The following is a 13,402-nucleotide window of genomic DNA, read 5'->3' as shown; positions in this document are numbered from 1 at the left end:
TGGATTTAGCAAGGCTACTCACTAGTCATTGGGAAGGATGGTATAGACACGTGGTCAAAGAGCCCTCTGGTGGCCAAATTTATACACTCATACATATGTATATATATGTTTTCACATGTTTTCAGTTCTGCCCCCATTTAGTGTTTTCTTGGCAATGACACTGGAGTGGTTTCCCATTTCCTTCTCCAGCTCATTTTGTAGATGAGTAAACTGAGGCAAACAGGGTTAAGGGACTTGCACCGAGTCACATAGCTAGTATCCAGCTGAGATTGAATTTGAACTGGGGTCTTCCTGATTCCAGCCTGGTGTTCTATCCATTGTGCCATCTGGCTGCCCTACATATATATGTAATATAGAATATATATTATACTCCCTATCTTGTAAATTAACTACTGATATCTTTGTGAATTCAATATATCAATCGATAATCAATAAGCATTCATAATCAATAAGCACTATGTGCCAGGAACTGTACTAATGATACATAGAGAAAGAATGAAAAAATTAGAGATTTTAGAAAGCAGAGAAACAAGCCAGATTGGGTGAGTATATCTCTGGCAGGACCACAAAGAACACACCTAATTTATACTGCTCTGGAGAGGAAAGTGAGGCAGATGACCTTGCGCAGCCCTCCTCACTTGTATGTCATCGTATCACTTCCCTGATTCCCTGGTCCTCATTGAGAATGAAGGACAAACAACAACAATAACTGTTTGTTCCACTTGAGTGCCTAAAACCATATTGAGTAGAAGTGATGAGAGTGGTTTATCCATTTTTAGTGAAAATGGAGCTAATGTTTCTCCATTGCACATAAATCTTGTGCAAATCATGACTTCAGCTACTTTTTTTTTAACAATCATGTTAAGAAAAATCTTTGTTTTACACATTTTACTCTTCTTTACATAAATGGATACTAAATTTTATTATCTTCTGCATTTATTGATAAAGTTATATGATTTTATAATATGATTTATTTTACTAATCATTTCCTGATATATAGCCTGCTACAAACTCTCCTTCACTATAATTAATTATTTGGGGGCAGAGGAAATATACTGTGGTATTCTACTAGTATTTTTCTATTTTAAATTTATTTTCCTTTATGATGGGCTGCATTGGTCAAAAGTCCATCAAATGAACAGACTATTGGTATGTAGGTGGTTGGGTGATTAGCTGATTGATTGTTCTTCATTTTCAAAGAGGACCAAAATAACATCACTATGCTAGAATTAATTTATAATGTGTCTGATTATGGCTGATCAAATCAATATGAACTTGGAATGCTCTACTGCAGATTGAGCACAAATAGTCCATGTGAACATTTGGGGTGGATTTTCTAAATTTGTGCATGTCTAATTTCTTTTGAGCTATTTCAGTTCTGCTTTGTTCATAGAGCAGAGCACCTTCTCTGATGAGAGCACGCCATGCTGGGTGGTCCTGTGCCAGGGTCTTCTATGACCCATCATCAATTCCAAAGTTCTTAAGAGAGACTTTGAAAGTGTCCTTTTATTGCCCTGTGTGAGTTCTCCATTAAATAGTTTTTAATAGTCTTTTTGGCAAGCATACTTTTGGCATTCAAACATGTGATCAGCCTAACAAAGTTGTGTTCTCTGCGGTAGAGTTGGAATGCTTGGCAGCTTAGTTTGAGAAAGAACTTCAGTGTCTAGTATCTCATCCTGCCAGATGATCTTCAGAATCTTCCTAAGACAATTCAAATGGAAGCAATTCAGTTTCCTAACATATTACTGGTGTTTCATAGGCATATAGTAATGAGGTCAGCACAACATATCTGTAGACCTTCAGTTTGAGAGTTAGTCTAATATCTCTTTTCTCCCATATTCTCTTTCAGAGTTTCCCAAACACTGAGCTAACTCTGGCGATGTGTGTATCATTTTTATGTATGTAGGTAGAATGCTGGGATTTATTCCTGGGACTAACTTTGAAGATGTTTAAAAATTGTTATCTTTTGCATTTTAGATCAATTTTATTTTTCAAGATGTACCTCCCTATTCCTTTCTATAAAGCCAGCCCTTATAACAAAAGAAAAAGGAAAAAGAAAAAAAAATAATTGAACAAAACTAACAAATGAATCGCCCAAATTTGACATTCTATTTAGAGTGCCACACTCACAGTTCTCCCATCTCCACAAAGAAGTGGAAGGAAAGTATGTTATCCTACAAAGTCTTTGAGGCCACACTTGGTCTTTACAAGTTCACAAAGTTCAGTTTCAGTTTGGGGAAGAAAGGATTTTCCTGTTTGCATCTCCACATATACTGTTTTCCTAGTTCCATTTACTTCACTTTGCTAATATGATTTCCCAAATATCTGAAAACCCTTTAGAATGGTAGAACCTGCCAGAGCTTGTGTTCTGGTTCCTAGGGCTTTCTACTAGCCAAAATAAAGAATCTTTGCCTTTATGCAGGGATCCCTAATGGACAGCCTGTGTACTTCATGGGTACACATAGATGTCCAAAGGAAGACTCCCAGAGTGTTTGGTGGACATCCAAACAAGATTTATAGAAGTTATACATAAAAGTCATATAGTATGAGAAGGTATGGAAAGGTAACAATTTGTATCATTGGAGGGAACTATAATATTGATGAGATCACAGGTCTATCAAAATAAATATTCATTAATACTTTTGATCTATAATTTTCTTCTGCTGCCTTGTCTTTACCAGGTTTGAGGATAAGAGTCACAAACTTTTAAAAAGAATCAGTTAGACTGTTGTCTTTGAAAAGTTTATGTAGTGGGGGAATTACTTGTTCTATGAATGTTTTCAAGGAATTGATTTGTGAATCTTGGGTCATTTTATGTAAAAATTCCTAAGTGATCTATTAAAATTATTTTTCTGAGACTGATATAAATTATCTACTTTTTGTTTTTTAGCAACTTGGACATTTCATATATTTTTAATAACTTACTTACTTTAAATTTTTTAAGTTGAACAGTTTGTAGTTCATACAATCTCAGATTTAGAGGTAATTTAGTCCAGAGGTATCAGACTTCCAGCCCACAAAAACATGTGGCTTGGGGAAAACGAAAGCAGATTAACATATAATTAGGAAACACATAAATAAATCTTGTGATTTCGATAAATAAATGAGATATGGTAGTAATATAATGCCAAATAAAAGTATAATATAACATAAAGTTAATTTATTATTTTCTAAGCCAACTTGTGACTCACAAAGATCAGTTTCTATTTTTTTGACACTACTATCTAGTCTAACCTTCAGTTTAGAGATGATAAAACAGAGGCTTAGAGAATTTTAAGTGATTATTATTATTAAGCAACCTGGTGGAGTCCAGATTTAACCCTGGATTCTCTAATTCCAAATCCACAATGCTTTCTGTTGTACAATATTTCTTCCAGGTAGTTGTAAATGGAAATTTACTTTAGTTCTCTTGATTTTTTTCTCATTTACCTTTTTTGTTTGTTAGTTTATGCTTTGGCTTTTCCCCCACTCCTTTTAAAAACTTTTATTTCTTGATTATTAACCTCATTAGTTTTCAAGAAACTTTCCGTTTTATTCATCTAAATTCTTTCTTCTTCATTTTTATAATCTCTTTTGTGACTGATTTTGACACAGGTTGTTTATTTCTTAATTTCTTCAGTTACAAGCTCGATATTTAAACTTCTCCTTTTTTTTCTTTAGTTAATATGTTTGCAGAACGATAAATTTGCCACTTTGTCCTTCTTTGTTGGCATGTCATAAATTTTTGTATTTTGCATTTGTGATGCTATCTTTAGCATTATCTTTTTTTCCTGTGTTTGTTTAACCTAGGCAATTAGTCAATAAAAAAAGTTTTAAAGCTTTCATGTATGCCTGTAACTTCTTACCACATTTTTATTGCTTACTTTTTGCACTATGATCCATTAAGGTAATATTTAGTTGCAAAGTGCTTTCCACATAACCATATGAGATACATATGGAGGGAGGGAGGAAGGGAGAGAGAGAGAGAGAGAGAGAGAGAGAGAGAGAGAGAGAGAGAGAGAGAGAGAGAGAGAGAGAGAGAGAGAGAGAGAGAGAGAGAGAGATAGAAAGAGAGAAAGAGAGAGGGAGGGAGGGAGGGAGGGAGGGAGGAAAGAGAGAAAGAGAGAAAGAGAGAAAAAAAGAAAGAGAGAAAGAGAGAAAGAGAGAAAGAAAGAAAGAAAGAAAGAAAGAGAGAAAGAAAGAAAGAAAGAAAGAAAGAAAGAGAGAGAGAAAGAAAGAAAGAAAGAGAGAAAGAGAGAAAGAAAGAAAGAGAGAAAGAGAGAGAGAAAGAGAGAAAGAAAGAGAGAGAGAAAGAAAGAAAGAAAGAAAGAGAGAAAGAGAGAAAGAAAGAAAGAGAGAAAGAAAGAAAGAGAGAAAGAGAGAAAGAAAGAAAGAGAGAAAGAAAGAGAGAGAGAAAGAAAGAAAGAAAGAAAGAAAGAGAGAGAGAGAGAAAGAGAGAGAGAAAGAGAGAAAGAAAGAGAGAAAGAAAGAAAGAGAAAGAGAGAGAGAGAGAAAGAGAGAGAGAAAGAGAGAAAGAAAGAGAGAAAGAAAGAGAGAGAAAGAGAGAGAAAGAGAGAGAAAGAAAGAGAGAAAGAAAGAGAGAGAGAAAGAAAGAGAGAGAGAAAGAGAGAGAGAAAGAAAGAAAGAAAGAGAGAAAGAAAGAAAGAAAGAAAGAAAGAAAGAAAGAAAGAAAGAAAGAAAGAAAGAAAGAAAGAAAGAAAGAAAGAAAGAAAGAAAGAAAGAAAGAAAGAAAGAGAAAGGAAGGAAGGAAGAAAGAAAGAGAAAGGAAGGAAGGAAGAAAAAGAAGGAGGAGAAAGAAGAGGAGAAGGAGGAAAAAAAGAAAACACTCCGCAAAACAGTTCAATACATTAAAAACCAACTGAAATTATATACAATGTATCATATGCATGAACCTCTAAGTTATAAAAAGAAAAGGGGAAAGTGTTTTCTCACATTTCTCCTTGGGGCCATATTTGTTCTTCATCATTTTGCAATATTCATTTTCAATTGAGTTGTAGTTGTAGCAAATATTATTTTCATGGGTGATTCACATAACAACTAAGTATTTTTTAATTTTTTTTTTAGTTAATAGATATATGCATGGGCAATTTCACAACATTGACAACTACCAAACCCCTCCCCCTTCCAATTTTTCCCCTCCTTCCCCCCTCCCCCAGATGGCAGGTTGACCAATACATGTCCAATATGCCAAAGCATAAATCAAACACAACATATGTATACATGTCCAAACAGCTGTTCCGCTACACAAAAAGAATTGGACTTGAAACAGTGCACAATTAGCCTATGAAGGAAATCCAAAACGCAGGAGGACAAAACTAGATGGATGGGGAACTTCATGCAACTACTATTTTTAAAAGGCTTTGAAATCAGATTCAGATTGAAGCATACTATTTTTCACTTTTTTTCCATGTTGTTTTTTTTTTGGTCTGTGTCTTCTTCTTCTTCTTTTGCTGAAGCAATTGGGGTTAAGTGACTTGCCCAGGGTCACACAGTTAGGAAATGTTAAGTGTTTGAGACCAAATTTGAACTCAGGTCCTCCTGACTTCAGGACTGGTGCTCTATCCATTGCACATCTAGCTGCCCCATCTGTGCTTTCTTTTACAACATTAACTAATATAGAAATGTTTTTCATGATTGGGTACACACACACACACACACACACACACACATACACATATCCTAAATCAAACAGCTTACCATCTCAGGGAGGGGGAGGGAGGAAGGGAGGGAAAGAATTTGGAACTCAAAATTTTAAAAAAAGAATGTTAAAAAAATGTTATATGTAATTGGGAATGAAAGAAAGAAAGAAGGATCTGAGATTATAGGAGACCCCCTAAAATCAGGGGAACACTATCAATGGAATTCTTGAATCCACAGAAAACATTAGATATCTCTCAATTGCTCAAAAGTACCAATCACTCCTGCCAGAGGTAAAACAAATAGCATCTAGCCTTCAGCAGTGAGAGCTGTGGTAGTCATAGCTATAAAATTTGTTTTTTCTACCAAATACAACTTTTTCAACCAATGATTCAAGCCTAAAAATTCTTTTAGGCAAGCTCCAGACCTCCTATCAAGCACTTCCTCTAACCACCCTGGGAAAACTGGCTTCTGATCCAAGAGCCTTTCTCATTTCCAACCCAATTCAGCCCAACCCTTTCTCGTCAACCTTTCCACTTCTAGGTCTGGCCAAAGTAATCAAATGGATAGTGCCATTCGTGGAAAGGATTTGTCAAATAATCTATGACTCTACTCACCCTCCCTGTGACTTCTGTGACCAAAATACTGGTTCCTGGCCATCATTCCCCTACGTATGCTTTCATTCCCTTAATTTAATTGAGGGCAAAACTGTATTGCTTTTTTGTTTTTTGTATTCTAATGCTTGGCCCAGTACCTGGTATATTAATACTTATAAATAAACAAATAAATAAATGATAAATAAATAAATATTGCTTAATAAATGCTTATTTATTCACCTTTTTGTTTCATTTTATTTTTCACACTCAATTAGTGGAGCATAAAAAATTCTCATAACAATTCAGTAGGCACCTAGCTCTTTTGTAAATCTACCAGCATTTCCTTCATAAATTTAACTACTATTTTACTTGGCACATTGCTCACATTTGCTCTCATTTTCAGTGGTACCTTTTCAGTCATTTCAGTCTACTCTTCTCAACCCCATTTGGAGTTTTCGTGGCAAAGATCCTGTAATGGTTTGCCATTTTCTTCTCCAGTTCATTTTACAGATGAGGAAACAGAAGCACACAAGGTTAAATGACTTACCTAGAATCACACAGCTACTAAATGCCTTAAGCCAGACTTGAATTCACAAAGATGAGTCTTTCTGATCTAGCAGTCTATTCACTGTGCTACCTTGTTGCCCCAATGGTACCTTTATTTGAAATAATTTGTTTCAAATTTAATGATTTCTCATTTGAATTTGACTTTATTACATGCCACAAATTTTTTAAAATTAGCTATAGCCTAAGTTTTCATCTGTCTTGTGATTTAAATCTATGTATGTCTTTTGTGTTTACACATTGATTTGTATTTTTCAACTATTCTGAAATCCTTTAGACTATTTATAGAATTTTAAATATTTATATTAAAATGAATAATTGTTAATTTATCTTCTACTGTTCTTTATTAAGTGATTTGTTTTGCCATAAGGGAAAATAAAACTTTATTTCATTGTGTGGCAGGGGTGAAAATAAAAATCCCTGATCAAAAAACCCGTTATGGCATATGAATGTTATGGAATATTATTGTTCTGTAAGAAAAGACCAACGGAATTATTTCAGAAAGATCTGGAGAGACTTTCATGAACTGATGCTGAGTGAAATGAGCAGAACCAGGAGATCATTATACACAGCAACAGCAAGATTATATGAGGATCAAAAAAAAAAAAACCTATTAAAAAAGGTGGCAGCTAGGTGGCACAGTGGATAGAGCACCAGCCTTGAATTCAGGAGGACCAGAGTTCAAATCTGATCTCAGCCACTTAACACTGCCTGGCTGTGTGACCCTGGGCAAGTCACTTAACCCCAGCCTGGGGGGGGGGAACTATTAAAAAAAAAAAAAGATTATATGAGGATCAATTCTGATGGACGTGGCTCTTTTCAACAATGAGATGATCCAGGTTAGTTCCAATGATCTTGTGATGAAGAGAGACTATGGGAACTGAGTACAGACCACAACATAGCATTTATTTTCACTCTTTTTGTTGTTGTTTGCTTGAATTTTATTTTCTTTCTCATTTTTTCCTTTTTGAATTGGTTTTCTTATGCAGCAAGATAATTGAATAAATACATATGCAGACATTGGATTTAACATATATTTTTACCATGTTCAACATATATTGGATTACTTGCCATCTAGGGAAGAGATGGGGGAAAATTGGAACACAAGGTTTTGCAAGGGTTAATGTTGAAAAATTATCCATGCATATGTTTTGAAAATTAAAAACTTTGATAAAAAAAAAAGTAGTCAAACTGGGCATCCAATCTGCCAGGGATAAGTAGGAGATTGGGAGAATAAATGCAATCCTGCACTTTTCTATGTGCTCTACTTCTCTTCTTGCTTTGACCTATAAGAGTATGCTATGGAAACAACTCTGAATTTTGGGTTCTTTTCTCATGTTTTCTTCCTTTAATTCTAGATGAGAATATAGGAAGTTTGTGGGAAGAGATTCCTCTTCCCTCCTTCCACCCTCTGCCAAGACACTGATGACTAATAGCAGAAGCACAGGTCCAATGTGTCTTGTGTTTGTTTACAAGATGAGGCCTCCCAGCTTTAGTTTATCTTCCTTCTTTTATCTTCCTTGTTTCCCCTTTTTGACTAACAGTCCTGAGAAATGGATATCTCCAACTTTGAGGTTACCTCATGGATAATCCTGAATTTGAGAGTTTCTGAGCTGACCAGAGCTGACAGACAGCTACCCAGAGAAGAAGATGGCTAACACGTTTCCTTTTACCTTATGGGTGTTCAAGGAGGACTAGCGCTTGTGGTGTGAGGGCTTGTTGAATCTTTTTAGGCCCATCATCTATCTGGGGTGGTGTCCACCTGGCACTCAACCCTCACCTGTGGCTCCAAGAGGCTGTAGTATGAACAGCAGCCACAGCCTGGTTAATCATTTCAGCAGAGGTCCTGAATCAGGTTAAGGATACCTGGAGGGACACAAACCCATCAGTGAATTGAAGGGTATCTACCTCAAGCATGTGAACACTTCACCCCATTGAATGGGAGGAGAACAATTTATTCCAATATCCATGAAGACAACTAAAGCAGGTGCTATGGAATGATTAGAAATTGAAGACAAGGACAGCTAGGTGGCTCAGTGGATAGAGCACCAGCCCTGAATTCAGGAGGACGTGAGTTAAAATCTGGTCTCAGACACTTAACACTTCCTAGCTGTGTGACCCTGGGCAAGTCACTTAACCCCAATTGCTTCAGCAAAAAAAAAAAAAAAAAAAAAAAAAAGGAAAAGAAAATAAATTGAAGATGTCAGGAATCATCATGACTTTTATCTTGTCACTGGACTTGAATGACTTCGGAAGAGAGAGTGAAGCTGGTGACTTTGTGCAACTCTGTCTCACTTGAATCCAATTCACAAGTAATTCAAGATTTCACTCTGTGATGTCACTGGCCCTCTTCAAAAACAAGACAAGCAAGAAGAACATATCACCTTCAGCCAAAGGATTAAAGTCAGCTGATGAGAGGTCATAAGAACTAGACCTTGCCAACCCTCCATGATAACCGCTGTAAGATGCACAAAAGTTAGGTCTGATGTGAATAAGAAATATCCAGTCCCACCAAAATTCTTTAACTTCCAGGACAATATGATGGGCTTTTTGAATATTTTATGCTTCCCTTAGCTGTCCATGCCTGCTTAAATCTTGTACATTTTCCAAGGTAGAAGAGATTTTTAAAATATCCTAAAATCTATATTGTACATTGAAGACCTGTGGGGGAAGGGACACTGATTCCCACATATGAGAAATCTTACACACAAGCCATACCATACCATTTTATTTCCACGATTTTCCAGGAGTTTATTTGGAGTGGGAGGTATCAGAGTCTGAGGTTAGACCCAAGGATCAACACTATTCTATATGAACCCAGACTCCCATAGTGGGCCACCAGACAACTGAACAATATCTTATGTTTTATGCCTGTGTTTCTGAAATTTTTTTTAGTATGAAGACCCTTTTTTAAAGTCAAAAATGTTTCACAGCCTTCCATCAGGGAAGATGTGTTTTTAGCATCCATTGACTAAAAAATAAATAAATAAATTGAAACAAACAAACAAATAAAAACACATCAATTTTTAAAGTTCAATTTTCTTTTAGTTTCATTTCCAAATTCTCGTCCTCCCATTTTCCATTTCCCCTCCCATTAAGAAGGCATGAAAACAAAACTGGTTATAAACATGTGTAATCAAACAAAACAAATTCCCTCATTTGCCATGTCCAAAAAATAATCATAAAAAAATAAAAAGAAAAGAAAAATATGCTTCAACATCAACATACATTTTAAATTATTTTGTGGGTAGAGAGTAGGTGCAGAAAAAGCCTGCTGAGACTTTCCTGAATCTCTGCTCAGCAACTTAAGGAAGTGAGATTCCCTTCATAGGAGTTAATTTATCTAATTAGTGAGATTGAGGCCTTGGTCCTGGCACTGATGATGTCTCCTATATAAAGCCTGACTCTTCACTCCCAACATACCTTAAACATCTCATTAGGAATGACTGATTGACATTCATTAATAACTATTAACAATGAATAACTTTATGAACAATAAACAATCAATCACCCCTGAGGCACTGTGCTGGTGCCTAGTTTACAAGTACAAAGAATAAAACAGTCCCTACTTACAAGATTACATTTTTTTTCCTCAATAGTATTTTTTCTTTTTCTTTTCTTATTTTTTTGGAGGGATGAGGTAATTGGGGTTAAGTGACTTGCCCAGGGTCACACAGGTAGGAAATGTTAAAGGGTTCATTCATGTTAAGAGACCTATTTTGAGCTCAGATCCTCCTGACTTCAGGGTTGGTTTTCTATCCACTATGTCATCTAGCTGCCTCCCCTATTTTATTTTTCCAAATACATTTAAAGACAGATTTCAACATTCATTTTCATAAGATTTTGTGTTACAACTTTTTTCTTCTTTACTCCTTTACTTCCCCCTTTCCCAAGACAATAAGCAATTTGATATGTTATACATGCACAATAATTTTAAACATATTTGCATATTTGTCATGTTATGCAAAAGGGGAAAAAAGCACAAGAAAGAAAAAGCAAAGAAAAACAAAACAAAAAAAAAGTGAAAATGCTTTGCTTTGATCCACATTCAGTCTCATAGTTCTTTTTCTGGATTTGGATGGCATTTTCCATCCCACGTCTATTGGAATTGTCAACAAGATTACATGCTAATTCGAAAAGTTATCAAACTGTACATACCCTTTGATCCAGCAGTGTTTCTACTGGGCTTATATCCCAAAGAGATCTTAAAGGAAGGAAAGGGACCCACATGTGCAAAAATGTTTGTGGCAGCCCTTTTTGTAGTGGCCAGAAACTGGAAACTGAGTGGCAGTGGAGAATGGCTGAATAAATTGTGGTACATGAATATTATGGAATATTTTTGTTCTGTAAGAAATGACCAGTGGGATGATTATAGAAAGGCCTGGAGAAACAGCAATTGGGGTTAAGTCACTTGCCCACAGTGCATCATAACATAGCATTTTCACTTTGTTTGCTTGCTTTTTTTTTATTATCATTTTTTCCCTTTTTGATCTGATTTTTCTTGTGCAGCAAGATAATTGTGGAAATATGTATAGAAGAATTACACTTTTAACATATATTGGATTACTTGCTGTCTAAGGGAGCAGGTGGGGGAAAGCTAAGAAGTATAAAGTATCTGAGACTGAATTTGAATTCAGGTTTTCTTGACTCCAGGGTCAGTGCTCTCTCCACTATGCCATCTACCTGCCCCTAATTAAGCCCTCAAAGAATAAAATTGAAATCAATAAAACCAAATGTTCTAATAAAAAAGCTCTAATAAATAGTTAATAATGTTTAACATTTACATAAGGTTTGCAGAATATTTTACAAATATTATCTCATTTGATTCTCACCACAACCCTGAAAGGTGGGTCCTATTATTATTCCCACTTTACAGATGAAGAAAGTGAGACAGAGAAGTGTTAAGTGATTTCTCCAGAGTCACACAATTATCTGAGACTGAATTTCAACTCCAGGTTCAATGCTGCATTCATTGCATCACATAGTTGCAAATTAAAATTTAAACCAGTCTGAGTTTGCACTTCCCATGTATCATACAAATGGGACAAAAAAAAGACAAAAAGTTGGAGGGACTGTACAAAAATAAGTACACTAATGCGCTGTTGGTGAAGCTATGAATTGGTCCAACCAATGGGGAAGCTCTGCTCAAAAAGTCATTAAACTATGCCTGTTTTTGACTCAATAATACCACTTCTAGGTCTATCCCTCCAAAGAAATCTAAGAAAAAGAGAAAGACCAAAGGTGTACAAAAAGAAATACTTATAATAGCTTTGTTAGGCTAAGAAATAGAAACCAAGGAAGTATCCATCAATTGGGGAATGGCTGGACAAACTACGGCATATGGATGCCCCATAAAAAATGATGAAATGAGAAACCTGGGAAGACCTCTATGAACTGATCCAGAATGAAGAGAGAAGAGCCAGGAAAACAATTTCTCTAATAATAATATTTTAAAGAAAAAAACAGCTTTGAGAGACTTGAGAACTCTGACAAATATAATAATAAATCCTAAATCCAGAAAAATTATATCAACTGAGCTATTCGCCTCTGGGCAGAATGGTGGTGGCCTCCAAGTACAGACTACATTTTTAGATACAGTAAATGTGGGAATTTATTTTGCTTGAGCATGAATACTTTGTTTTTCTTTTTCTACTTTTTCTCCATGGCGCAAAGGGTAGGAAAACGAGGAAAGATAGAGCTAGAGAAGCAAAAATAGAGGGAAAAAATAATGTTTGTTTTTTAAATGAAGAGGAAAAAAAAAAACCAAAAGATAGACCAGAAAAGTCTGGAGAGTTTATTATTAGGTATTGGGACCACTAGATGGCACTACAGCTCATACCAGACTGAACCAGGAGTCATGAGGACCTACATCTAAATCCAAACCCTTGACACTAGCTGTGTGACCCTAGTCAAGTCATTAACTTCTGCCTGCCTCAATTTCTCCATGTATAAAATGGAGATAAGAATAGTCCTTCCCCCTCATGGTTGTTTTGAATTAATAAAAATGATATAAAATTTGTAAAAAGCATTTATATAATACCTACTACCTGCCAGGCACACTGTCCTAGCTTTTGCTGTTGTTCAGTTGTTTCTGACTCTTTTGTGACCCCATTTAGGGTTTTCTTGGTAAAGATGCTGGACTAGTTGGCCATTTCCATTTATAGCTCATTTTATAAGTGAGGAAACTGAGGCAAACAGGGTGGCGACTTGCCTAGGGTCATACAGCTAATATCTGAGACTGGATTTGAACTCAGATCTTCCTGATTTCAGATAATAATCCTTCCTGCCTCAACTTTATGCACAATAAATTTCTTATGGGTGTTTTTTAAAGGGAAAAAAATTAATGAGGGGAAATTCTTGATTAGGCCTAATCCTTATTAACAGAAAGAAACTGGTTGATGAAGTGGAAATGATGAATGGGAATTCTGTGTTTGGAGGGAAGGAAGGGACAGGGAAAGTGATTACTGCCTCCTAGAGATTGGGATAGAGAGAGGAAATCTGGACATAATCTGACATGTACTCTGGTTTTGGAGGAAGAAAGTTACAAAAGGTTCAGAAGAAGAATAGGGAGGATCATGAGAATCCAAATTCTCTGAGAGAAATGG

Source organism: Sminthopsis crassicaudata, chromosome 1, assembly GCF_048593235.1.
Source record: "Sminthopsis crassicaudata isolate SCR6 chromosome 1, ASM4859323v1, whole genome shotgun sequence".
Taxonomy (NCBI): Eukaryota; Metazoa; Chordata; class Mammalia; order Dasyuromorphia; family Dasyuridae; genus Sminthopsis; species Sminthopsis crassicaudata.
Note: the sequence above shows the minus strand (reverse complement) of the source record.